Below are 26,574 nucleotides of genomic sequence, written 5' to 3' on the forward strand. Positions count from 1 at the left end.
GTATGTAAAAGTTAAGCTAGAGATTAGACAAAAAATAATACCATCAATACCAATCATAATAAAGAGGATATTGGAAGATAAGGCATGGAATAACTGGCTTCTACATGTTTAAATCATATTTACAGATATATACATATTAGTGAGTTCTTTGTTCATGCTAATATTATTCATGATCAAGGCCCAAATCAATAATAACAGAATTTTCCCCACAACCTGAACAACTTTTTATTAATAAGTTAAAGGAATTCCTGTTGTGGCTCAGCAGGTTAAGAACCAAACTACTAGCTGCAGGTTTGATCCCTGGCATTGCTCAGTGGGTTAAGGATCCACCTTTGCCACAAGCAGCAGTGTAGGGTGCAGATGTGGCTCAGATCCTTCATTGCTACTGCTGTGTCATAGGCTGCAGCAAAAAAAAAAAAAAAAAAAAATTTTGTTTTGAGAAACAAACTATATTTCTCTCTAGTACTTTTAACTAATATAACAACCAGCCATAATTAAATCTGACTTAAAAACACATTTCCTGTTTATTAGCCATATAAGACATACAATTGGAAATGTGTTTCAGCACTCACTGATTTTTTTTTTTGATGTTAAGAAAATTATTTTTTCAAAGAAAATCATTTCAGTTTGTTAGAAGGTAAATATTGAGTAATGCATAGTTTGTGAAACCAAAACATCAAACACTTGCCCTTTAAGGTAACTTGTGAAATCTCAAACTATTCAGCAAAGGTTTAGTTACTATGGCAACAAATAAACCCTAAACATTGTCACTGCAGAATTATCATTTAAAAGAAGAGCATGCTTGAAGACAGTAATTTGGGGCTCATTCTTCTAGTCTCAGCCCTTCAAATTGACTGTTTCTAAGTGCGTCTCCACTTTCAGTTTTTCCGCTACTTTAATAAAGGGGCCTATTTCCTAACTAGGTTCTGTCTTTCCCCTTTGGGAAAATTTCTCTCAAGACATCTCTCTGTGAAGTGAGAACAGCTTAAGGTGACTGCCATTTATGAAAAAAAACAAAACAAAAATAAAATCCCTAGAAAACATACATTCCACATTCGGAAATGCTGTGCTAATGGGGCATGCAGACTTTTTAAATTAAAACAGCCCCTCTATGGAAGAACACATCAATTATGTAGCTAACATTAGAGAAACAAATTTTCCCTTGCCTTCCTATTGCCATATGCCTGTCATTTTCTCCCTATAATTTCCATTCACTGTTTCAAACATATGTTGCCATTTATTTGCCAGAAAAGGAATCTCTGAACTACCCCCTTTATGTATGATGGAATGGCAGACGGAACGGAGCCAGAGACAGCACCATTAGTAGTTATTCACACTTCTGTTTTCTCTTAACTTCCTTTTCTCTAAAGTTTATTCCTCATATGCTAGGGGGGATGTGTAATCATAAAGACATCCGTGACTCATACTTTAGAATATGGAAGCATAGCAATTCCCTGTAGAAGTAAATGATTCTCTTTTCCACTGAGCTACATGCCTCCACTACAAAAAGCGTATCTTTATAGCTTAGAGCCTGACAAACACAGGTGAGGGGCTCCTTTGTCAAACCTTCATCAACTATCAACATTCTTTTCCTCTCCAGAAATCACTGCTAGAGTTTACCCAACATTTAACCACAGTCTTTCAATAAGGCAACTGTTTCATGGGTTCTGGTTGCTAGGTGATTGATTGCCCTGAGTCAAGAGGAGAAAACACCATGGAGATTAGTTAAGAGGAAGGGGTTTTCCACTAAAGATGAAGGGAATTTATGGAGATAAAGTGGAGAAGTATGGTTTGGAAGTGCAGTAACAAGAAATGAATGTTTTGGTTTGTATTGATTATCCTCTTTTGGTTTACTGAAACCAATACATAGGCAAAGAAACACTGCCATGGATTAATAACTATGTTACTGTTGAATGAAGTTCCTTAAACTATATTTGGCAGATACTACCAGGATCTCAACCTTTTCTGGAAAAGAAGGTGAAAAAATAAACTCTTGTCCATGAGCATAAAAGAAATATAGTACCTCGAAAAGCCCACAAATGTTATCTTCATATGCTATGGGATATGGTAAAAAATAAAACATCATCCTGCTGAGTGACAGCCCACTAAATCCATGAAGGCAACTGCAAAGTTAGCTGAATTATGATTCATTCTTTAAAGGGGGATGTTTGAGCTTTTCTTGCCATGAACATGGGTGACTGCAAGTTGCTTAAAAGAACATGCTATCGTGCTTGAACCTGGGAGAGCTAAGAATAAAACACATTAAGCTTAAACTTCTTAGCCACATAAAATACACACAGGCATTCTTTGGATTATGAACTGACTCATGAATGTTTCCCCTATATAAAAAGCCAGCCTAGGAGTTCCTGCTGTGGCGCAATGGGTTAAGAATCCAACTGCAGTGGCTTGGGTCACTGTGGAAGTGCAGGTTTGATCTCTGGCCTGGTGTAATAGGTTAAAAGATCTGGCATTGCCACAGCTGTGGCATAGGTTGCAACTGTGTCTTGAATTCAGTCCCTGCCCAAGGAACTTCCATATGCCATGCCATGGGTATGGTGAAAAACAAAACAAACAAACAAACAAAAAAGCCTACATTCTGCTCAAAAGGATGACACCTGGAGGGCAAGATATTTCCAGAGCTACTTAATTTTCCTCAGGCTAGTTACAGGGGCTGCCAAAGATATGTCAGGGGAGGCATTCACCTGGAATCCAAAGTGGGAAACTGGAACACATTTACTAATAAATATCATGTTTTGTGTAAAACACAGGCTCCCAGCTAGTCCACAAAAAACTAGCTGTCCTAAAATACAGTTTAAATTCTATATATTTGCAAGAATATTGTTCTCTACTACATGCTATAATAATTAGGTATAAATCTTGTGATATGTAAATATTATTGTGCTATAATATCACTATACTATCATATATACCCAAATACAGGTTTTCAGCTTCATTACAGGTTTAGTAAGTCTCTTTGTGCTACTCTGGGAACCAACTCTCCATTTAATAACATTGTTTCTATGGCGAAATACCTTACAAATGAACCTTTCAAGCAATCTTTTGGCAAGATGGGGAAATTCCTACATTTTGAAGACTAAACTATTCACTTTCCTTCTTGCTAAAAGAATCCACATAGCTCTACAATCTACATAAATTCAGCATTATCCCATGTTCCTTCCATGAGCAAAACAAGCCATAAGCAACACAGACTTTAAAAGCATTAAAAAAAACCCCAAACAACCAACCAAGAAATGGTTATTTATGCCAAAGAAGAGACCAGCACATGAGCACACAATTGTAATATGGATAGTGAATGTGCCCTCCAGCCCCCTGAGGCCAGACCTGGCATCAGACCAGTTTTTCCTTTGTGACTGTAATTTTATGTGCCCACAACAGAGGAGCAAATAGGGTGGAACTTTACCTGAACTCGTAAGTGCCACCTTCTGTCATACCTTTCTAGATGCATAACTTTTTTCTCTGCAGGGAAAGGGCACTTCATTTATTCATCTTGTGTAATTAACTTAGTTTTTAACCAGCAGACTTCCTCTTCCATATTAATACCTCTCTGGCTGTAAACTCCCTGAAGAAAAGGATTTGTCTTATTTTCTACCACACAGAAAATTTGGATATAATAGCACAGAGGAAAGGAACTAAGTTTACTTGAGCCTATTACATGCTGGTTCTATGTTAAACGGCTTTCTTCCCCTCAGATTTGTCTCACTTAACATAGTAGGTACTTAATAAATGAATGCTGAATGTCTAGTCACCCAGATTCAATAAGAAGAAAACTGTAAAGAAACTGATCGAAGCATGTGTGGATTCAGGAAAAGGAAATCAGATTTTTTTTACCTTCAAGATGTTTTTGGGGTTGGTAGTATATATTCGATGAGGGATACTGGTAAACAGAAATTGATCTCAATTAGCATGTAACTCTATTTGTATTTTACACAAATTGATTTAACTATAAATCAATCATCTATTGAGCACAATGAGTTGTGGAGATTCTACAAAATGGATAATATTTGGAGCCTACTATTCAAAAATATCTAGATTCTAAAAATATTGTTACTGGAGTTAGAGATACTTGAAAGCAGAAGGATGTGTCCTAAGAGTTCCCAGATTTCCTCATAGGAACACCTTGAGAGAACAGACGCCAAGCATTCTGCATTCATCTAAACAAGGCATTGCTATTCCTAGTCCACAGTCACCACTGCATACCCCACCCATTCGGCCCTTCTTGGGAACACCCCATAGGCTTTGCTGTATGAAGGGCAAGAAGGCTGACCAAAGCCATGCAACATGAAGACTCGACTTAGGATGAGGGCTGTAAACCTATTCACCCAATTGTTAAGGACTTCAAGTCATTACCTCTTGAAAATCATCTTCAGTAGCATTCCCTTAATTCCTGGCTGAGGATAAAACAAATGCAATGCAGTACTAAGGAAAACATGCATATGCACACACACAAACACAAGCAGCTACTGTAACAAACACTTGCACACATGCATGCACTCACATTAATCCAACTAATGATATGCAAACAGAAGTAGGTTTCTATATTTAAAACAAATGTAATCACCAAATCAAATGAAAAAAAGCAATGACCAGGCAATAAAATATAACATCCCAATAAAAAGGTGACTTAGGCAGGTGACTTGTTTTTCCCAACTAGAAAGTTTAGGCTTTAGCAAAATCAGAGAACACTGCCAAAAGAACCCTCATTTCTATCCATTAGACCTCTTCAATTTTGTTATTACTTTTTTCTATTCCAAAACTAGTTTCCATTTTTTAAGGGTAAAAGAATGATAGTGAATTAAGAGCAAGGAAAATCTGAGGAGATAGGAAAAAATTAACCTTGTAAATAAGCATGTAAATATGAACTTTTTCTAAATCAGAAATATAGCAAAGTACACAAAGAACCCAAGCTGGCTTTTGCTTTGAGAGCATTTTTTCAACCCTACGAATTTAATTTTTATGACGTCATAAGACACAAAAGAAGACAAAACCCAGGGTTCTCCCAGGTAAATCTACATAAAGCAAGGACTGTAGAAAGCGAAACCATCAGTGTAAAGGTGACTTAGAAACAAACTCAGTCTCCAGGAACTATAAAGAAAAAACTGCTTTCCTTGAACTATGACATTGAGAAAAAGGGAGGAAATAAACTCCACTGAGAATTTATAATAACAAGCTACCAAACAAGAGAATTTGCAGCCCAAACTCATACTACTTGGGTGGTCCAAAAAACGAAACCCAAAAACCCCTGGGCCTAGAGATTCAGAGCTGAAAATACCCACATGCACATGGCAAAAACAAATGTAAATCCTCTCTAGAGGAAGCCACCTTCAACCCAGGTTGAAGAATTTCAAAAAATCCCCACACTTCTAAGATGTATGAGTTCATTTTTTTTTTTTTTGTCTTTTTGCCATTTCTTGGGCTGCTCCCGCGGCACATGGAGCTTCCCAGGCTAGGGGTCCAATCGGAGCTGTGGCCGCCGCCCTACGCCAGAGCCACAGCAACGCGGGATCTGAGCCGCGACTGCGACCTACACCGCAGCTCATGGCAACGCCGGATCGTTAACCCACTGAGCAAGGGCAGGGATCGAACCTGCAACCTCATGGTTCCTAGTTGGATTTGTTAACCATTGCGCCACGACGGGAACTCCAAGATGTATGAGTTCATATTTTAAAAAGTCCCCAAACACACTAGAAAATAATGCACTATGATTGAAAGTCAGAGAAATCAGAATCAGAATCACTGTTATATAAAAACTTGAGATATTTAAATTATCAGACAGCATGTGAAACATAGTTAATATAATAAAGATTAAAAAGGGGATTGAGGAGTTCCCATCGTGGCTCAGTGGTTAAAAAATCCAACTAGGAACCCTGAGGTTGCCGGTTCGATCCCTGGGCTTACTGAGTGGGTTAAGAATCTGGTCTTGCCGTGAGCTGTGGTGTAGGTCACAGACATGGCTCGGATCCAGCGTTGCTGTGGTTCTGGTGTAGGCCAGTGGCTACAGCTCCGATTCGACCCCTAGCCTGGGAACCTCCATGTGCCGCGGGTGCGGCCCTAAAAGACAAAAGACAAAAAATTTTTTTTTAAAATCAAAAAGGGATTGAAATTTCTAGTTAAAAGAGTAACAGATTATAAAAATCCAAGCTGTGAGAATTAGCGAACTGAAAGAAAAACCTGAAGAAATAATAAAATGCAGCCTGAAGCACTAACGAAACACAACACATGAAAGAATAGTTAAGGGATATGAAATAAGAAGGTATAATGTGTCTAAGTTTTAAAAGGTAAGGAGACAAAATACTATTCAGAAGCCATATCTGACGGGTTAACATTGGCTGAGAATTTTCTAGAGCCAAGGAAAGACATTTATTCAAACATACAGGAATCTCACTGAAACCCAGCAAGGATAAAATAAAGAAATTGATACTTAAGTATATCATAATGAAACAGCATACTATCAAAGACAAAGGGAAAATCATAAAAGCAGATAGAGAAAAAAGGAATGACAATTAGTCTGATGACTGACTTTTCAGCAAGTAACATGGGAAACCAGAAGTCAGTGGAATAACATTTTCAATGTCCTGACAGAAACGGTGTCAACCTAAAAGTCTTGACGCTGTAAAAATCTTCCTAAGAACAAGGGTGAAAATAAAGATATGTTCAAATAAATAAAAAGAGAAAATGTGCAAAAAGTAGACTTCCACTAAAGGAACTTCAGAAGTAGGTATTTAGATTAAAGGAGAGTGATCCCAGATGGAAGTCCAGAATAAACGAAGGAATGATGAACAAAGAAAGTGGTAAATATATTGGTTCATCTAAACAAACACTGATTAAAAGAACATTACTAGATGATCACAATATCTTGTGGAGTTAAAAACATGAGCTAAAATATATCTCAACAATAAAAGTTGGGAGGGTAGGGAGTTCCCATCATGACACAGTGGCAACAAACCCCGACTAGTATCCGTGAGGATGAGGGTTCGATCCCTGGGCCTTGCTCAGTGGGTTAAAGGTGTGGCATTGCCATGAGCTGCCGTGTAGGCTGGCAGCTGCAGCTATGATTTGACCCGTAGCCTGGGAACTTCCATACCCATGGGTGCAGTTCTAAAAAAAAAGAAAAAAAAAAAATTGAGAGGGTATACTTAAGCATTCTGAAGTCCTTAAAAGTTTTTGGAGGATTTAAATAGTGATAAGCTTTAGACTTAGATAATTTAATTCAGGTAGGATTTACAGGCTAATTAATTCCTAATAGAATAGGGATAGTGTGTAATTTCCAAGGTAGAGAAGGAGAAAGTGAATAAAAATGAAATCCAAAAGCAGCCAAGAAATGAGATAAAACAGTAACAAAAACGTGGTAAAAATAAAACCATCAAATAAGATGACAAAAGTAAATCCAAATATATCAGTGATCCCTGGAATATAGATTAAATGCTCATGTTAGGGAGTTCCTGTCATGGCTCACTGGTTAGTGAATCCAACTAGAGACCATGAGGTTGCGGTTCGATCCCTGGCCTCACTCAGTGGGTTAAGGATCCGGTGTTGCTGTGAGCTGTGGTATAGGTCACAGATGCAGCTCAGATCCTGCACTGCTATGGCTCTGGCGTAGGCTGGCAGCAACAGCTCCGATTAGACCCCCAGCCCGGGAACCTCCAAATGCCGCGGGTGTGGCCCTAGAAAAGACAAAATAAAATAAATAAATAAATAAATAATAAATGCTCATGTTAAAACGCAAAGATTGGCAGACTAGAATAAAACAATTCTAGCAATAATAATACCCAACTATATGGTATTTATCAGTGACTCACTGAAACACAAGAATATAACAAAACTGAAAGTAAAAGCTTCTTTAAAAGATATCATCAGGCAACCACTAACCAATAGAAAGGTTATGCCATTATGTTAATATGAAACAAAAGGGACTATAAGGTGGAAAGCATCTATAGTCATTATATAATGTGAAGAGAGTCCATTTCCTAGGAACAGTTTGAACTTACATGCCCTTAAAAATATGGTCTCAAATATGTAAAACAGGAATTGACAGAAATACAAGGACAGAGGAATTCACCACCACGGTGGAAGGGTCTAACACAGCTCTTAAAAAAATCAATCAGGAAAAACTCAGCAAGGTTATAAAAGATTTTAACAATAAGCAAGCTTTATTTGTATATAGAGAATGCTGTTCTTAATTCTGACAGAATATACTCTTTAAGCAGATAGGGAATTTGTACAAAAGCTAACACAAAGTGGGACCATAGAGCAAATATTAAACTTCAAAAGGCAGACAACAACTGACTGTTTTATGACTGCAACGTAATTAGTGACAAAAAGATCCCCCCCACTCCAAAATACATGTTTAAGAATTAAAAAGCACAACTTTAAATATCTCATGAGCCAAAGAGAAAGATGAAAGACCAATAAAATCATGGAGAGAAAAGACACAAACTAAAGTTCTTAGCAGAGCTAGTTTTTGTAATGAAATCTATGAAAATATCAAAATTATCACTCAATAAAGACAATCATAGAATTTCTTTCCCTGGAAAATGAAAAAGTGAAGATACAGTGTCTGCCTCAACAAAAAAAATATTCTGAGAAGTTTTCTTCTCAACTTTACCTTCCAACCAGTAAACAAAGTTGCTTATAGGTAAGTAGTTAAGAAGATGTACCTAAAATATAAAGAGCTTCCCTCCATTTTTAGTAATGGATCAAAGAGGTACCTCAGCAAAGGACATCATCAAAACAAACTAACAACCAAGCAAACCAATTCATTCATTCAGTCAGTCCTTCATTCATATTCAGAATTTGCGTTTGTGTGTGCATGTGCGTGCAAGTGAGTATATGATATAAGCAGCCTTGGGAGATCTGTACCCAGTTATCAACTTTTTCTCTAGGGAGAAGCTTTGATAAATCACAATTATTTACCAAATAAATGGCTCAAGAGAACCATTCTTTGAGCAGCCATTCTAATATTTAATAGGACTAAAAGAAATTCTCCTACTTATATAAAACATTATACATCTATTTTATTTTGATTCTCAGAAAAGATCTTTAAAAAATTTTAATAATAGACTGCTCTATACTCTCATTTATCCAAAGACTACACCCAAAAGAAGCATTTATATATGAATATATACTCTCGATTCTACTTCAGGTAAATATGCAATTGAAAAGGAACTTTCTAAAGATGCCATGATTCACCTAAAACTGTTTTCAGTATATTACTCAACTGCTCAAAAGCTGCAAATGGCACCCTACTGTCTACAACATTAAATTAAAATCCAAAACTTGTTGCTTGAATTTTAAGACCTATTTATAGTCTGACTTCACCCTATGTGACCACCCTCTCTTCCAGGGCTGCAAGGTCCACCACTTGCACAACTGTCTGCAGAGACCCAATACTGCTTAAGAAGGGCTAGTCAGTGACTGCAGTCAATCCAGAGTCCCTTTGCTCTGCCCTCCTTCCTGGAATTACTCATACTTCAAGGCCCAGATGAACTTCATCTTTTGTTATGAACACCTCCCAGATTATTTCTACGTCTAAATGATAACTTCTGTAAAAATTCATACTTCATCAAACTCAGCATCCCAATTTAATACTGAGTTTATTTGTCTGTTTTTGTTTTTCTCTAATTTACCCCTCAAAATCTGGGGAGGATCATGCTTTATACTCTCTGTTCTCCTTGCCATGAACTCAGCACAGTGATAAATACACACAGAAGGTATTCAACAAATAGATGCTGAGTGCCTCTTAAAAGAATATAGTAGTTGCAGACAAGGCTTAACTCTTGTATACCTATAAATCATTATCATTATCACACACACATACACACATACACAACATGCACACACACAGTATTCCCTTTAAATATCCCATCTCTTTTAATTTATTTTTAAAATTATTTATTTATTTTTGCTATTTTAGGGCCGCACATGCAGCATATGGAGGTTCACAGGCTAGGGGTGGAATTGCAGCTGTAGCTGCTGGCCTATACCACAGCCACAGCAACACAGGATCTGAGCCATGTCTGCAACCTACACCATAGCTCAAGGCAACACTGCATTCTTAGCCAACTGAGCAAGGCCAGGGGTTGAACTCAGATCCTCATGGGTTTGTTAACCGCTGAGTTATGAAGGGAACTCCCCACCTCTTTTAATTTAGAAGGGAAAATGTAACACCTTTTTCACCTACTCAATTCTATGCCAGTGAGCAAATATTACGAACAAAGGTTAATTTTTTTCAAGATTTTTAATCATATTTTCTCACTGGTACCACCTGATTGGAGAATACAGGCCTTTTATCCTCTCAGAAGCATAAAAACTTTTCAGTGTTGTACAAGTGAAAGCCATGCATCAGCTGCCAATGCTCCTCCTACCCATCCTGCTACTAACATATTGGCATAAATGACTGAAGCTAATCCTCATGCACAAAAAGTGCTATTAGTTGCTGAAGGTCACCATGACTAGATGAAAAGACAACACATTTAGCCCTTGGGAAGCAGATTTCCACTCCCGATCTAAAAAGTTGAATTTTATTGTTCTTCATTTCCTTAGTGAGTATATATAAAAGCCTAAATGTGTACTTATGGGGTGTGTGTATGTGTGTGTGTCGTTTTGAGCAGAGAGAAGGGAAGGAAGAGTTAGACATCTCTCCCATAACGTTTCAGCAAATGATAATCTTAGATAGAGGATGGACAGATGGATGGATGGAGTGAGTCTGATTTTAACCAAAAGTCAGTCAGCACCTCTCAGAGGTGAAGCGAGATCTAAACCACTTTCATAATTTGAGTTTACTAACATACTAGGAAAAGGAAATGAAGAAATGCCAATGTAAGTTTATGAATTCCTACTAAATTTTAAATACCTGTATAACAAAGAACTTTTAATTTTTATAATGAAAGGTAAGATAATGAAATATAATTGAGCTATTCAAAAGATTTATTTAAAAATTAATTTATAACACATTCTAAGTGGCAAAGACTAGTAATGAGACAAATAAGCAATCTTATTATAAACTTACTCTTTTGTCAATCTTATCAGAATATATCAGCATTTGGAGATAAATCTCAGAGTCCAAATTTGAGGTCACTGAAAGTCAACACCAGTGACTAGACTCCCAGTGTGAATAAACTAGGCTGGCACATGGACATTCTGGCATCACTAGGACAGGAGTTGTGCATGGTAACTGAAAGTTGATTTTATGTTTCAAAACTCAACTGGGTCAGTTTTCATTGTAACTGATCATGTTTAAAAAGAAATCAGCTCTATTCTTCAAGTTCTGTTTTGCCAAGAGGCAAATGTTATGAAGAAAATCTGCCTCTGCAGTTTTTACTCCTCAAATCCTCAAGCTGTCAGAGCACTTTCATCATAGACTTTTCCCATGATTAAATACACTCCCATTGGGAAGTTTCCCTAGAAAGTAATATTTGTGATCAGGAAATTAAAGGAACCTGATTAAATGGAAGAAAGAATGGTTTCTGGATCAAGACTTAATCAGCATTATGCTTTATTAAAAGCACAAGGTCAAAATCTATCACTGCAAATATGTCCCATGGCATCCTGCACACACATTTGCCTTCATGGATAAGAAATAAATGGTACATAAAATGAATTAAAAGCTAACAGTCAATGAGTATGAGTTGTGTGTACATGATCATCTCCTTTTCCTGCTGGATCCAAAGTGCTTCTTTCCAGTCATTTCTTCATTCTGTGGGTTTGTGGAATGCCCACTTTGTGGAAGATATTGTGCTAGTCCTCATACACAATCTCATAAAGGGAGAAGGAGTTTTGAGACATGAAGGTAGAAGGCTGGGCAAAGTAATCGCCACACATTGGGCTTTCAATAAATGACAGCAATACCATCTACTTCCCTTCTCACTCCTTAAATCTTTGAACTATGAAACTTAAGTTAGATTCTGAGAATATATTCGATAAGATTCTTAAATCTATGTTGTAATCTGAAAAGATAAAGAACTTATAGATTCAGAATTTGACAATAAATGAAAACAGTTTAAAACATGGTATGGTAGGATTTCTTTCAATGTGATTTCTATTACTGTTACTGTTGTTTTAATGGTCACAAATAGAGAGAAAGAGAGAAGACAGGAAGGAAAAAAGAGAAGAAGGAAAGGAGGGAGGAGAAAAGAGAGAGAAGATATTGTATAAAGCAGAAACACTTTAGAGTTCCATAGTAGAAAAGGCACCATACACTGGCCTGAGCTCCAAACAGGCTACCACATAGCTTCAGTAACAGTTATACAAACTGTAAGATGAGGGAAGCTGCCAGATGATCTCCAAGATCCATTCTCTCTCTACCATCCATCCATAGTGCAAGTGTAATGAACTAGGCATCAGATAAAAGAGATACAAAGTTCTATAATTCCATGTTAGTTCTGTTTATTCCTAAAACCAAATCCTACTACAAGACACTGAGTATGATTTCTACCAGAGTTGCTGAAGTTAGAGTGCAATTCAAACCCTGGTGCCACTCTTCACTTGCTCTGTGATCTTGTACTGGTTACTTCACCTCTCTATTTCTAAGTTATCTGTCGGGTCATTATGTGGATCAAAGTTGATATGGCATACAGTTCATGGTATCCATTAAACAGTAAATGTGTTATATATTATGGTTGTTATTAAAAATATAACATAAACAAAATCAACACAGGATAGAAGTGATTGACCAGATTATCACAAGAGCAGTGCATGATGAAAATATTTAGGTGTGTTTATTAGGAAGCTGATCAGTAAACTCAATCAATGACACAGTAGTCTGATGTGGTTGCCTAAAATGCTATGAAAATTTATGTCTACACACACACACACAAATTATTAGACACAGGAAGTGAAAGAACTCCAATTATATCAAATAGGAATAGCAGAAGATTTAGGACAAGCTGTCTTCAAATATTTCAAAAGTTGTCACATCAAAGCAATGTATTTGTTCAATATGGCTCCATGGAAAGATCAGAACAGTCACTCAAAGTTAGAGGTAGCCAGATTTTAGTTCAGAATGGAATGGACTTGTTGAGGAAGTTAACAAATCCTTGGAGCTGTTCAGCACTAACTAATGACAACTGAACTGTGCACACACCAACTCGTGGAAAGAAAGCTGAAATTCTCACTTAAGAGAGATTTCAATCTAAGGATAAACACAAGACTTTTGATCTCCCTTCCAAACCTGTATTTTATGATGTGGATTGGATACCTAGTAGCATAAATTATAATAGGATTTCTCATGTACAGAATAACCAATTGGTAAGTATGCAAGACAATGGTGTTAAATCATAACACAGAATTAATATTAAAAGTTCAGATCTCTCCATTAAATTTTTGACCAGAGCTGTCAACCCATGACCTATCTTGGTGGCTTGAGTTTAATACCAGGAATATACAGATATTTAATTTAAAACCAAACCAAAACAAAAAGCATTTTTAATCATAAAGTGGATAGCTAGCTCATTAATATCCCAACTTACTTCTGTAGTTACTATAAACCTAGGTACATTACACTAATATTAATTAGGATTTCAAACACATTCTTTTTGAAAATTCTAATTACATTGTGAAATACAGGCATTTTTGATTTTTCATGTTTCCCAGCAGAGACATATAGAACCATACAACACAGTGGCTGGATCACCAATTTACTCTCTGACCTGAGGCAACTCCTTTAAAAACTTTCTGAGCTGCAATTATTTCATCTATTTAAAAAGGGAGAACAAAGAGTGGTAATAGAGTAGATGTTTTCTAAGGGCTTTTACACTGTAAAATGTGATTTTATGAAACGATCATCCTTTTTAATAAAACTCAAAGCACATTTCTTTTTTTTTTTTTCCTCTTGGCAGGTGGAAGCTCCCAGACTAGAGATCGAACCCATGCCACATCAGTAACAAGGCTGGATCCTTAACCCACTGAGCCATCAGGGAACTCCATCTAAGCACATTTTTTTATGTCTTAATTTGTTCATCATTTTCCCCAGTGAGGACATCTTTAGCCATAATGTAGGGAAGTGAAGCATTTATTCTATAATACCACTACTGATTGTTTTGTGAGATAGTTTTATTTTGTCCTTCTGGGGTTTGGAAGAAGTTGCCTGATAGATAAAATTTCACAACTAAAAGTCATATTCACATTAAGCAATAACCAACTGTAAATAATGGGCAAAGTAGAACTGGGGACAGGAGGGAATATTATAAAATGTCTTCCACAAAAGTCAGAATGAACCATTTTACTCTTACTTTTCTTTATTTCTTAAATGCTTTACTTCCTTAGGCCTTCTAGACATTTCAATGAGTTTATGTGATTAAAAGTTTATAGTAATTAATGCATTATTATATTTGAGTTTCCAATGATAAGTGAAACATAAATTCAACTCACCCATTTGTTTGACCCTTAGTTGGCCAACTATTCCAAAGACAACCTAAATTGCTCCAATGAGTTCCATGTAAAAAACCTGTTCAGTTGTACTTTGAATCCTTAGGTCTTCCTCCACAAATATGTGGCCTGAAATCAAGCTTCACAACTATACAGAAAAATCTGTCAGAGTCGTTTCTTTAAAAATTCATTACTTAGCGTTCCTACTGTGGCTTAGTGGGTTAAGGACCCATGTCGTTTCAATGAAAATATGGGTTCAATCCTTGGCCTTGCTCAGCGGGTTAAGGATCTGGCATTGCCACAAGCTGTGGCTTAGATCTGGTGTTGCCATGACTGTGGTGTAAGCCCAGCAGCTCCAATTCGATTCCTGACCCGGGAACTTCCATATGCCACAGGTGCGGCCGTAAAAAGGAAAAAAAAAAAGGCATTACTTAAAAAAGACATGGAGTACAAACTAGTTGACAAGGTCCCTTTAGTATCCTATGCAAACCAAGAACAGGAGGTTTCTGATCAACAGAAGAGTCTCCATTAAATACAGACGTCCATGTTTCACTCATTGAAGATCAAAAACCATGGCAATTCAGTGGGACGGCAGGCAGTGTTTAGCTTTGTGACTACCATTTCTAGGGAAAATATGCAAATATACACTTTTAAATGACCCAGTGTCTACAGGAAAGCCAGGAACATAATTAAAATACATATTATAAAGGTAAAAAGTAAGACATAATACACACATATAGCCCACAGTAGGAAGACAATTATGCTTTACAAATGCTTGGTAAAAAATTAAAAGAAAATACAATACATGGGCTTGTTAAATGTCTTTTTTATTTTTCTGCATTTTCCAAATTATGACATGGGCACTGAACTATTTTTATTTTTTTAATTTAAAAAAACTTTAAAAATTTTTTTTGTCTTTTCTAGGGCTGCACCCGCGGCACATGGAGGTTCCTAGGCTAGGGGTCTAATCGGAGCTGTAGCGCTGGCCTACGCCAGAGCCACAGCAACATGGGATCCGAGCCGCATCTGTGACCTACACCAAGCTCACGGAAACGCTGGATCCTTAACCCACTGAGCGAGGCCAGGGATTGAACCCGAAACCTCATGGTTCCTAGTTGGGTTCGTTAACCACTGCGCGAGGACAGGAACTCCGTGAACTACTTTTAAATTAATTTTTAAAACCACAAAAATAGCATTCACTTTAATGTTAATAAAGGGTTTCCCGTCCCCTAATATCACCACTGCCACTGTTGCTGTAATTTGCCTGAGCTAATTTTCAAAGGGTATTGGTCCTTTTCTAAAAGCAAAGTCAGCTGAAGTAAGAATAGGACTAGTTGAAGAGCCTCTGGAAACTTCGAGGGCTATGGAGGCCTGGCCAGGAGATCTGGGCTACAGAAAAGAGTGAGATGGTCTATATATAAATTCAAGTTCACTGCAGCTCATTAACTGCTCGTATAAAGCCCTCAGTACACAGTGTAAGTGCTATGCTGGGTGGTGATGAGGTATATTTTGTGTGCGCATTTATGTGTACAGAGCTAGGCAGATACCACCTGAAGAACAGAAAAAAAGAGTGAATGAAAGAGGCTGGTCAGAAAACTGATCATCCCTGGCACAGAGAGAAGCTGCTTTCACCCACAGACTTTCCTTTTGGCTCCATGTTCCACAGTTGCTCAGTCCTTTCAGCTTTCCTCCTACATTCTGTGGCAGCAAAAAAGAGACCAGCACTACCTCCATGGCAGGTTTACCCAAGTTCAGAGGCAAAGCCATTTTGCAAGAAGGCTGCCCATGAGGCGTTAGAATGTTCTGTCAGGTGGAATACCTTAGCACCTTTAAAGGCTCACACTCTGGTTAATCCAACTGTAGCCTAATACAGTGCAGGACCACAGCATTCTGCCACTTTTTACATTACCCTGGATCTGTCCTGACTGACTCCGTTCAGCTTTTCATAACAGGGCCATGCCCACAATAACAATTGTTGGGGTTTTGTTGCATGTTACAGTGTTTCCACATATACTCTTTTACAGAGGCAAAGGGGCAAGTGTGTCATTCAAAGTTAGCTTTATCATCCTAAAGTTTGAAGCAGAGCTTCCAGAGAGCGGTGCATATCGCTCTTAACTTGAGGAAAGAACTAGTAGTGCAAATTGTGGGCAGCTGAAGGAAAAGTTCAGCTAATTATGAATAATGCTTCTCTGGTGCTTATTTAGATAACTAAAAGATTTCACTGTCACAAGAAGAAACAAAGATGGGGAGACAGGACAAGAAAGAAAATAAGAGCAGTCACTTCACAAAGAGAAACTGGCTCTGACATGCTTAGTAATATGTTAATAGTATTTTAAAACAGTTAAATAATGATGACATTGTGGACATTATTAATAACACCTGTTGCTGTGGTCACTGCAATAACCTCCGGGCTATTAGCATGAACCATGGGAAATTGCTGACATTCAACTGTTTTTGACTAACAAAACTGACATCATATAGTTCAATCAAATTGGTACATCCTAGTTTCCAAGCTTGTCACCTACAAATCCTCCTTTCACACTGGAAAACAATTAGCTTGGTAGAAAAATTCCTTTGTACCATTTCCAAATGCCAAAGCTAACTTTTTAGATCTAATTTTTAGATAATAAATTCAGATTACTAACTGTAGAAAGGACTTTAATTTGTAGGTATAATCATTTGTAGGAAATTCCTGATGATAAATTTGGAGGAGTCACATAGCAATTGGACAGTAAAATTTTCAGTGGAAAAGTAAAATTTCCTCAGCCAGGACTGAGGCGCAATGGTCATTAACTCTATTCTTCTCACAATAAATATATGTCAGGGCTAAGAGAACAAAAATTACATCACAAAGAGGATGTTGTAAGAAGAGGGAAAGAGATAAATGTCTGTCGACTCATTGACTCATGTGGCCAATGCTGCACAATGCCAATGGCTGGCTAGAGTGCGCAATAAAAGACACAGGGTATCCTTGTATCAGTTTGATAAAGACCCCTTCTTCAAGACCCTTGATTTTTATATGCTGGAAAACTGTTATAATACTCTAACTTTAATAGAACATGTTGCCAACATCCTCAAGAGAACTATCTTAGTAAGTATGTTAATTCACAATGTCTCCAATGTAAAACAACACTCCCAAGGGTTATTTAGTGCACAATCAGGGTGGCTCTGGTATGTGGCCTCCAAAGAGGCCGAGTCTTAGTTTTTTCCCAGTTCTACATCTAGTCTGGAAAATAAAGATAGAAACTTCTCAGTTAAATCAACACGTCTTAACAACACCTCTGAGAGATTCTGAGCAAATCCTCAAGACTAAGGCTGTATATAACACTGGTTCAAATCTCTGCTTTCTTTACTAGCAGTGTGAACTTGGTCAAGCAATTTTACCCTTCCAAATGGATCTCCTCATCTGAAAAGTATGGCTAATACTACCTCAAAATGTGTTGGACAGATTAAATGATGGAGTGCATGTAGAGCACTAAGCATAGTGACTGGTATGAACTAAAAACTCAACAAATGAGAGTTATTCTTGGTTCCTAACGACAGTGGTCACATACCACAACCTCAGCTGGAACACTGAGTTATAGCTGGGTCAGTACCAGTGCTTCAGGGAGTAACATAGCACAGGCAAGGAACACAGGAGTAGGGTCCTAATCTTTTCTCTTGTTTCAAGAGAAGTCTTTTACCCATTTAACTTCTCTAGTCTTCAGTTATTTCAGCTAAAGAAAAGGTGGAAATAATACTAACATATTTTATATGGAAATTGGGAGGTCAGAAACATGAACATCAATGCAAAGCATGAGTACAAAAATTTAAGAAAGATATAAAAATGTAGCATCAAATGTTAGGAAGCTTCTGTATCCATCAGAGGGTAAAGGAGGCAGAACAACTTATAAAATGCTAGTTTTGGGTAGAGGTACTTTATGTTACTAGTTTGGAGCTGAGATTCAGGTATTTAGGCTTTATGCAACTTTCATGACAGCCATTTTACCTCATGTGAAATAAATCAAATCTAGCATAAAAATCTCAAAGGATGTTTAGTACGTACAAGCTAAGCACAGAAGACTAAAAAGACTGAAACACCTCACAAGTATAAAGAGTAACACTTAAAATTAACAAACCAACATCTAAAATGTTAATACAAAACTTCAAATATTAAACTTTGAGTTCGGCTGAAGGATATGGTCAATCACTTCTCTTGAAACAATATATATGAAGAGCAGGTGTTAGTTTAATAGACTTCTTAGTACACAGGTAGAGTGATCTAGAACTGTCAAATTGAGCCCACATTCTATTACAGATGACACATATTTATTTTTGTGCCCTGCATCTTTCCTCCACACCATTTTCACTAACTGTAAATTCTCTGTAACAAGCTTTTCTCCACTCCACACTAAAGAAGCATGCTGACTATTTTCATTATTTCTGTTTGACAAAACATATGGAAACAATAATTCTATAGACATATGTACATCATAATAGGAAGCAATCCTATTTTAATGTAATTTTAAAAATTAAATAGACTCAAGTTATTTAAACTACTCAGTTTATTTGAAGCTCCCAAATGAGGCAGCCATGTCTCTAATTTATTTAGCAGATTCAGAGTTTGGCTAGGACTTTAGAGATTCTTGTATTGATGTGCAAAGCAATTAGGAGGCTGATTCTCATTGACCATAAAAAGGATTTACACACGTAAATCTGCCCCAGAGTAAAGGGTAACAGGCTTAATTCAGTCATATTTGGTCAGTTTCTTTTTTCTTCTCATGTCTTTATTTTATTTTGTGTGGTGGTAGAAGAAAACAAATGGATTAAAATAGTTCTAAAGTTCTATTTTTAAACTTTGTCTTGAAAGTACAGCACAAAGCATTTAACTTCTTTAATATTTTCCCTGCCAAATAAACTAATTAGTTTTAACTACTTTCGTTAAAACATAGGCATGCAGAAATGAGGAAGGAGGAGGTTCTTTCAGGAAAAACACTGAAAAAAAAAAAAAAGATTTCATCTGGCCTTCCCATCATTACTTGAAGAATTGTTTGGTAGTTACATCATCAGGAAATAAAATACTATCCTCTGAGGACCCCTACTCTTTACAAAGAGGAAAGAGGTTTGAAGTCTAAATCACTCCCGAAGATGGAGAGAGAGAGAGAGAGGGAAGGGGTGGGGGTTAAGCTGACTTCTGGTTTTCTTTCTCTCCCCCCACCACCCCGCCTTCCCCGCAACCAAAAAACAAACAAAAAGCAAAATAACAAAAATGTATTTACAAAAGCTTAATTAAGAGTAACAGGATGTGTATTTAAGAGTCCCACGCAATAACATAAGCTCTAGAACCCCAGAGGGGGAAGAATTACAAGCAGATCGACCATGACCCTCGAAGACTCGATTAGCCCAGTAGGAGGGCGCCAGCGTCCGCCGCCCATTCCCCTCCACAGGGAGCCGGGACCGACGGTCTGTTCACACGGTCACAACATCGGCGGAGCCGGAGCGCGCTGCAGCGCCGCCGCCGCGGGTCTGGCTGTCACCAGCGCCCCCGCCGCCCGCGCCGCACACGCGGAGTGCCTTATAAGGCAGCGCAGTGACGTAACGCCCATAGGCTGGGCGCGCTCGGCGCCCCGCTCGCATTGTTCGGGCGACTCCCGGAGCGCGCACAGCCCGCTCACTGAGACGAGCGACTGCGGCCCCCGCCCGGCCCCGGCGCAGGCGACTCAGGTAAGCCCGGGAGAGCCCCTCTGCTCCAGCAAGGGGATTGCTGTCTGAGAGCCAGGCAGTCTGTAGGTGGCTTTTAAAGTTATGCATCATGAACTGCAGACAGGTTTCGAAAAGCGCGTCCAATGAACTCTAGGTTCGAAACCCTTTCCAACTCACACAGAACTTAAAAAGTTTTCTCCAACGGAGAAAACGTTTGGGATTTAATTTTTAATATAGAAGGGTGAATGTAACCAAGTGAGCTACACTTTGTATCCCGCCTGTATTGAGAAATCTTTGGGGAACGGGTTGGGGGGGCATATTAAAATGCAACAATCTCCTGATCTTATCTCTCCTAGGATTCAGACTCCTTTAAAGTTTTGCAAGAGCAGAGTGTGAAACACTACCACAAAGTAGTGGATTTGTTTCCCACCCAGTGTACTCCCTCTTTTGTAAATCTTCATAAAAAAGACTAGAAAACCCCTGTTAGGAATACATCTTGTAATTAAGATGAATCGAACTTAAAAAGTAAAGCACTTTTTAAGCTTCAAAAAAAAAAAAAAATCCTACAAACGTTATTCTGTCTTAAAAGCAAAAGTCAATTAGTACAAGAAAGTAATTATCACAGTTCTGAGTTCTTTTTACTTCAACTTAGTCAATGGGTAAATAACAAACTGCACTGAAAAGTAAAGATAAACCCAGTTTCTCTACAGTAATATTCTGGACTATAGTTTATATGTAGAAATACTAATTTAAAAGATAAAGCCTATATAAGAATTTTGCTAGTGGCATTTTTAGTAGTAATTAGTTAATCTAAACACTGAACAGACTATCGCTATAAATGAACCCTTTATAGTGGGATAATTGAACAATTGGCAAATGCCGAAAATCTACATATTTTACTTTATTTTTCAGAATAAAAATCAGCAGATGAATTAAAAATAAAATATGCTGTGTCAAATTTAAAACACTGGGACCAGGAGATGAAAAAATGATTTATCACTCAAACTTTATTTGGTCTGAACATTATGTTGTAAAACAAAACTTAAGAAATGTATGAAATAATTATTTCCCTTTGTAAACAGTCTCTATATTTTATTTACCATGTGAAACACAGATTTTTTTGTTCGCTCAAAATTTGGGTATCTGTATTTCCAGTAATTTCTGTGGTTGAGTCTTTTAAAGTATATGACATTAGGGCCTGCCATTTTTGCTTCAGAGGAGTGTTGTTTACTAATTTTGTTTGAAGTAATGCAAGGCTTTGGTTTTAGAATCCTAAAAGAAAATTTTTATGTTACTTGGTCTGAAGATAGGCTCTATAAACTGCAGGTTAGTACTGAGAAGTAGGATTTCCTCAAAACTATTATTTCAAATCTAGGGAAGCCTACCATAATGAGACGAGAGAGGTGGGAACACCCAAGTTACTGTGGAGAAATATGGAATATGCAATAGAAAAGTTGTTTATTTGATATAGGCTGTAATTGGAAACTGAAAAATTCCTGCCTTGGGAAAAAGGTATTCCATTCTTTTGAATCTAACAGGGGAGAAAGGAAACAGAAACCATCAATTATTGTTTCAGCTATACCCAAAGTACCATCTGTACCGTAAACTATAGCTTAACTGTTGAAAATCATAACCTCTATCAAAGCTGTAACAGCTGTGTATCCCAGATTCTGCGTTTTATTTTTTTTTAAACAGGCAAGCATCAATTTTTTTAAAAGTTTTAAATGACACACTTCAACATTCCACACTTTTCCCCATTTATTAACTTTAAAGAACAATTGTTCATTTAAAATCCCTTTAAAATTGAAAGTTAAAAAAGATTTATTGTGGATACATTATCTCATGGTGGGCTCTCTTGAGTGAACATTTCTTAATCCTTGGGAAAATTTATGTGATGGAAAAAAAAGTCTTGGATTGAATAAATGTAGATTCTTAAATCTCTAAATAAAGCACATACTAATTTTATACTTAATAAATTCATTTACCTTTCTATGGTGATTAAGCTTAACTGTTAAGCACTAGTATTTTTGTGATATTTTCCCAATGCTATGATGTTTATAGTAACAGTTAATATGAAAATATAAATCAAGCTTAGACCTTCTCAATGTTCAAGTCCACTTACAATTCCTATTAATTTGATTTCTGAAAAGGCTATGAATTTTGTTTTTGGGTTCTCTGTTACTTCTTCCTCTCCCAAAAAAAGAGCCTTTGCTAACAAATGGATTTTGAGGTAAAGTGAAAGTGGGGGACAGGAAGAATAAAATTCCATTAATTCCTCTTAGGTCAAGTTCTGTCTATATCTAGTGCTTCAGGGCAAAGCAAATGCTTTTAACAAGGTGAATAGAGAAAAAAAAAAAATACTGCCTCCTATTAAAGGGAAAAAGGAAATGGGGCAGGAAGAGAACTGTTTATAAAAGATGGGATATTGTGAAGTAATAATCAGGGGGTGTAAAGCAATATTGGTCTCAACCTGCTTCAGGAACTTAAATCTGTTGTCCACAGAGCGAGTCATTATCTTTGAAAAGTCTTAACATACCTTACCCTCTTGGGCACATCATTAGTTTTAAGTGATTTTTAGAGTTTACTTAATTTGTACTTGACTATGAATTTGGTCTTAATACAAACTAATTGTTTAGTTTCTGTAAATTGTATTTAAATAAGGATTTAAAGATGAAGAGGCACTGCATATGCAGCCAGCATCACAAACTTCCAAAGAAATGTTTCTATGGCTGCCTCTGCCATCACTATAGTGTTTAAGGGCCACCAACCCAATCATTTATGTTTAATGTATGCTGCAAAGACTTTTAGAAAAGTCAGCTTCTACTTCGAGTGTTAGGTGCACTAATTCCTAGCAGATCGTCACCAACACTGTTATAAGCCCTCCTACATCCCTTTTTCTTAAAAACAGAGTTGAGATTCTTTCTCCCTGGCTGCCTTCTGCACTAACATTACCTCTGACCAGGAAAGCTAGGCAAGTAAAAGTGGGAAGGCTCTCCAAGAAAAGTCCCTTGGTTCTTTTTCAGCTATGAGAGAAGCACCCCATTTTCATGCTTGTTCCATGAGATTCTAATATAATTAGATAGGATAACAGCAGTTTTCATTCTGAGCTCAAGAACAGAGAATATCACAGTAGCAGTGTTCTTTCTCCAGTCTGACCATCCTCACATTCTTATGCCCTACTGGTTCCGAAATGAGATCAATTCTTAAAGATACAATTATTATTTTTTAAGGACAAGCTTAGGAAATATGTTTTGTGTATATGTGGTCAGGGTGTAAGGAGGTATGTGGAGGAGTAGGTAGGTAAGTTTAACACTGGGACAGGTAGGAGTGTAAACACATTGTTTCTCTTTAATGGTACCTACTGATTCTAGCCTAAAGGACAGTTGTTATCAGTAAGAGAGTATATACTATGCCAGAATAGTAGACACTCAATCCCACAGATGTGAGTTTGAGAAGTGCCTTGATAAGCTCTTTATGGAGAGTAGGATGCCGCAGGCCTCAGAGAGTGTACACACACACCTGGCAGGGAATGTCCACAGAACTGGAAGAAGCCTTAGAGTCCATCTGATCCAAATGCCTCACTTTACAGAAGAAACTGATGTCTACAGTGTGACCTGTCTCAGAAACACAGAACTACTCAGGGACGGAGCCAGGGTTCCCTGTGTTCTTGGGGTATCCTCTCTGGTTTCTCCTACTGGTAGGCAAAGATGAGAAGAGAGATTCCAAAAGAAGCCTTGGGGCAGCAGGTGTTAATTTGTATATAAAACCCCTGTTAAAAAAAAGGAAGTAGAAAGGTTCAAAGTTCGTGTTAATAAATACAAGCAGTAAGAAGCCAAGGGAAAGGAGGGAGGTGAAAGTCAATACAGTTCAACTAGGCTACAACAATAGAAGGGAGATGATAAAGGGAGGATAAAGAAAAAAAAAAATGTACTTAAAGGTCCTCTGGGTGGCAAAGCTCACTCTCTGCCTAAAAGGTTGAGTGGTGCCCTGGAAAGAGTATATGCTCTCTAGTCAAAGCCATTTAGATCTGAGCCATTAACTTCACAAGTGACCTCTTCTCAGTATCTTCCAACTAAGCGTTCTGCATTCCCTAGACCTCCCCAGCTAGCAAGATCCCTTTCAAAACTCAAAGTGCCTCAATGCCTTTAAAATATCTGCCTCCCCCAAACATCACAGAAAGTCACTGTGGGCTGTAAGCTTCTGCTTACCTGCTTTATTTACCTTCACACCATGCATTACTACATGACATTAAAATACACATTAACAGCTTATTTATTATCTGTCTCCCGGACTGTAAACTCCTTGAGGGTCAGTTTTGCTCCCAGACTTATCCCTAGCACCTGGAAAAGTACCTAGCTATAGTTAGTAGGAATGTTACCAGACCAAGAAGGGAGCTGGATAAATACAAAAATTACAACCTAGAAGCTTCTCATTTGGTAAGAAAAGAGTATTTCTGGTAAGAATAGGCTAGGAAGGGCCTAGATTTTGTTTAAGAGCCCAAAACAAATCTCTGCTGCTATTTGAAGTAACCACATATAATTGACTTACAAACACAAAAACCAGAAAACAAATTAGGCTCAGATGAAGATAAGGCAGTGAAATATGCTCCTAGTGTACAGTATATGTTGTGTAGGCAGACTTTAAGTCAGATGCTTCTTTGTCTGCCCACCTCCACCTACTTCAATCTAACTTCCTCCTCAAAATAACGAGAATAAAGGTGGTGAAAGAGTACCAGGTGAATTGCTCCGGGGCATGGAATGGATGCAAAGCAAAATATGAAAGAGCAGAGTGTAGTGCTTTTGTCCTTAATGAAGGGTATTCCTCTGTTTTTCCCTAATCTCTGTGCCTTAGCTGAAGACCTGGAAGTTGCAGTCATAGGACCCAAACCGTTTGTCCTTGCCGTAACTAGAAGTCAGCAGACTGCCCTTTCCCAGGTATACACTTTTATTCCAAAGTTTTTGTGGGTAGTCCAGTGCATCTGCCAGGTTTTACAGAAAAGGATGAATTTTGCTATAGTTTCAAAGTTAGGTAATTAATGCCAGTGTCAACCTGCCAGCCTAGAGCTTGTAACTCCTTATCAGCACCAAACATTTAATGAGTGTCTACTCATCAGTGTGTTAAGTATAGGTAGGACAACAAGCCTAGCAACTATGTTCTCTGAACATTACACCATGTCACTTAACATAGCTACACCTACCATCTTCATAAACAAGGACTAAGATCATCAGCAGCTCTCATAGAATGGTTTCAATCATTGTCCTGTCCAGCTCTTTTTTAGTGAACTGATAAAGCAATGTAGACAATACAGGTCAGCTGTACATGGAAAGTAACGTAAACAATGAAGGACTTTTTTTTTTTTTTTAATACAACAGAATGTAGTCAATCTCCAAGTTTGTTTACTAGTGACACTAATTGGTATGGACAAATAGTGTTATCTCAGTTCTTAAATCAAGTTCTGCTCTTCTTGGCTCTGCCATCCATTCACTGGGTAAAGCCTCTTATAGCACTGGCTTGCATAAACCTAAAAAAAGGAAACAATGTCATCCACTATAACTATCTCTCAATACTGGGTGAGGACAAAATAGCACCATAACCCCTGAGGACAGAATAGTGTGAGGGAACTCCATAGAGCCAAATACTATCTAAAAATACGAGCAACTGATCATATCATTACAGAGACAAATCAGCTAAAGAAAATGGGAAGAATGTGAGAGGAAAAGTCTACTCTAAACCAGGGGTAAAATTCACATAACTAGCCCTTGAACCTGTGAGAGCTCCAAAAGATCCTACCAAGAGCAGTCTCAAAGATGAGGTCAGCCCTTCAAGATGGGTGGCTCTGATAGAAGCACATGTGCTAGATTTATCATATCTCATGGCCCACTAGTCTTGGAACAAAAGTTTAAAGGTGAATTAAGTTTTTTTTCTTCTCTTTTCAAAATTCTTTTTTAAGTGAATCAAAACAAAAACAAATCTCTGAGCAGAAGTCATAAGAGGAATGTAAAACATTCATCATATTTGGGCTGACAAGTCTTAGTGACTGCTGCTGTTACATTTGAAGAAAAGGAAGGAGCTGCCGGACCTAAGAGCTTGGGGAGAGCATGAGAAAGTTCTTTCTTGCTGAAGACAAAGGGCCTGCAGTGAGATTCTGTGGAAATCCCTTAGCCTTGGCTTGTTAAGTCAATTAATTGGGAATGGCGGAGGAGGTGAATCACTCTGGAGTTTTGAGAAAAATAATCCTCTGCTGCTAATGTGAAGATTATCTATTTTTTTAAAAAATCAATTAATTTATTATCAAGATAAAGACACTTTATATTAAAAGAAATACATTATGTTTGAGGTTCCACATTACCCTTCAGGCATTCATACAGCTACTATATGGGGCAGGCTGAGATCTTTCAGATAAAGATGAGAACAGCTCTATTAAGTGATTGGGGTTCTCCCCTAAAATTCTGCTGGGCTGAGCAAAGATGCAAAGAATCACGGGCAGAGTTAAGATTCTCTGGCTAGTTT

General features: G+C 37.6%; 2 protein-coding genes across 11 annotated transcripts in view; one reads left to right on the plus strand and one right to left on the minus strand.

Annotated features, from left to right (window-relative positions):
- CMSS1 (cms1 ribosomal small subunit homolog (yeast)) overlaps window positions 1-26,574 on the minus strand; it is a 393,374-nt gene that overhangs the window by 315,863 nt on the left and 50,937 nt on the right. The window lies entirely within an intron of this gene.
- The window catches only part of FILIP1L (filamin A interacting protein 1 like), a 298,130-nt gene that overhangs the window by 225,281 nt on the left and 46,275 nt on the right, over window positions 1-26,574 (plus strand). The window contains exons 1-2 of one of the 6 annotated variants that reach the window (XM_005670252.3): window positions 20,001-20,085; window positions 24,916-24,998. The exons of 4 other annotated variants lie outside the window; for them this stretch is intronic. The gene's annotated coding sequence lies outside the window, so the exon portion shown is untranslated. Of the gene's footprint in view, window positions 1-20,000; window positions 20,086-24,915; window positions 24,999-26,574 lie in introns of those variants that run through there. One more of the 6 variants, XM_021071313.1, reaches the window with a different exon arrangement.

Source organism: Sus scrofa, chromosome 13 (genome assembly GCF_000003025.6).
Source record: "Sus scrofa isolate TJ Tabasco breed Duroc chromosome 13, Sscrofa11.1, whole genome shotgun sequence".
Taxonomy (NCBI): domain Eukaryota; kingdom Metazoa; phylum Chordata; class Mammalia; order Artiodactyla; family Suidae; genus Sus; species Sus scrofa.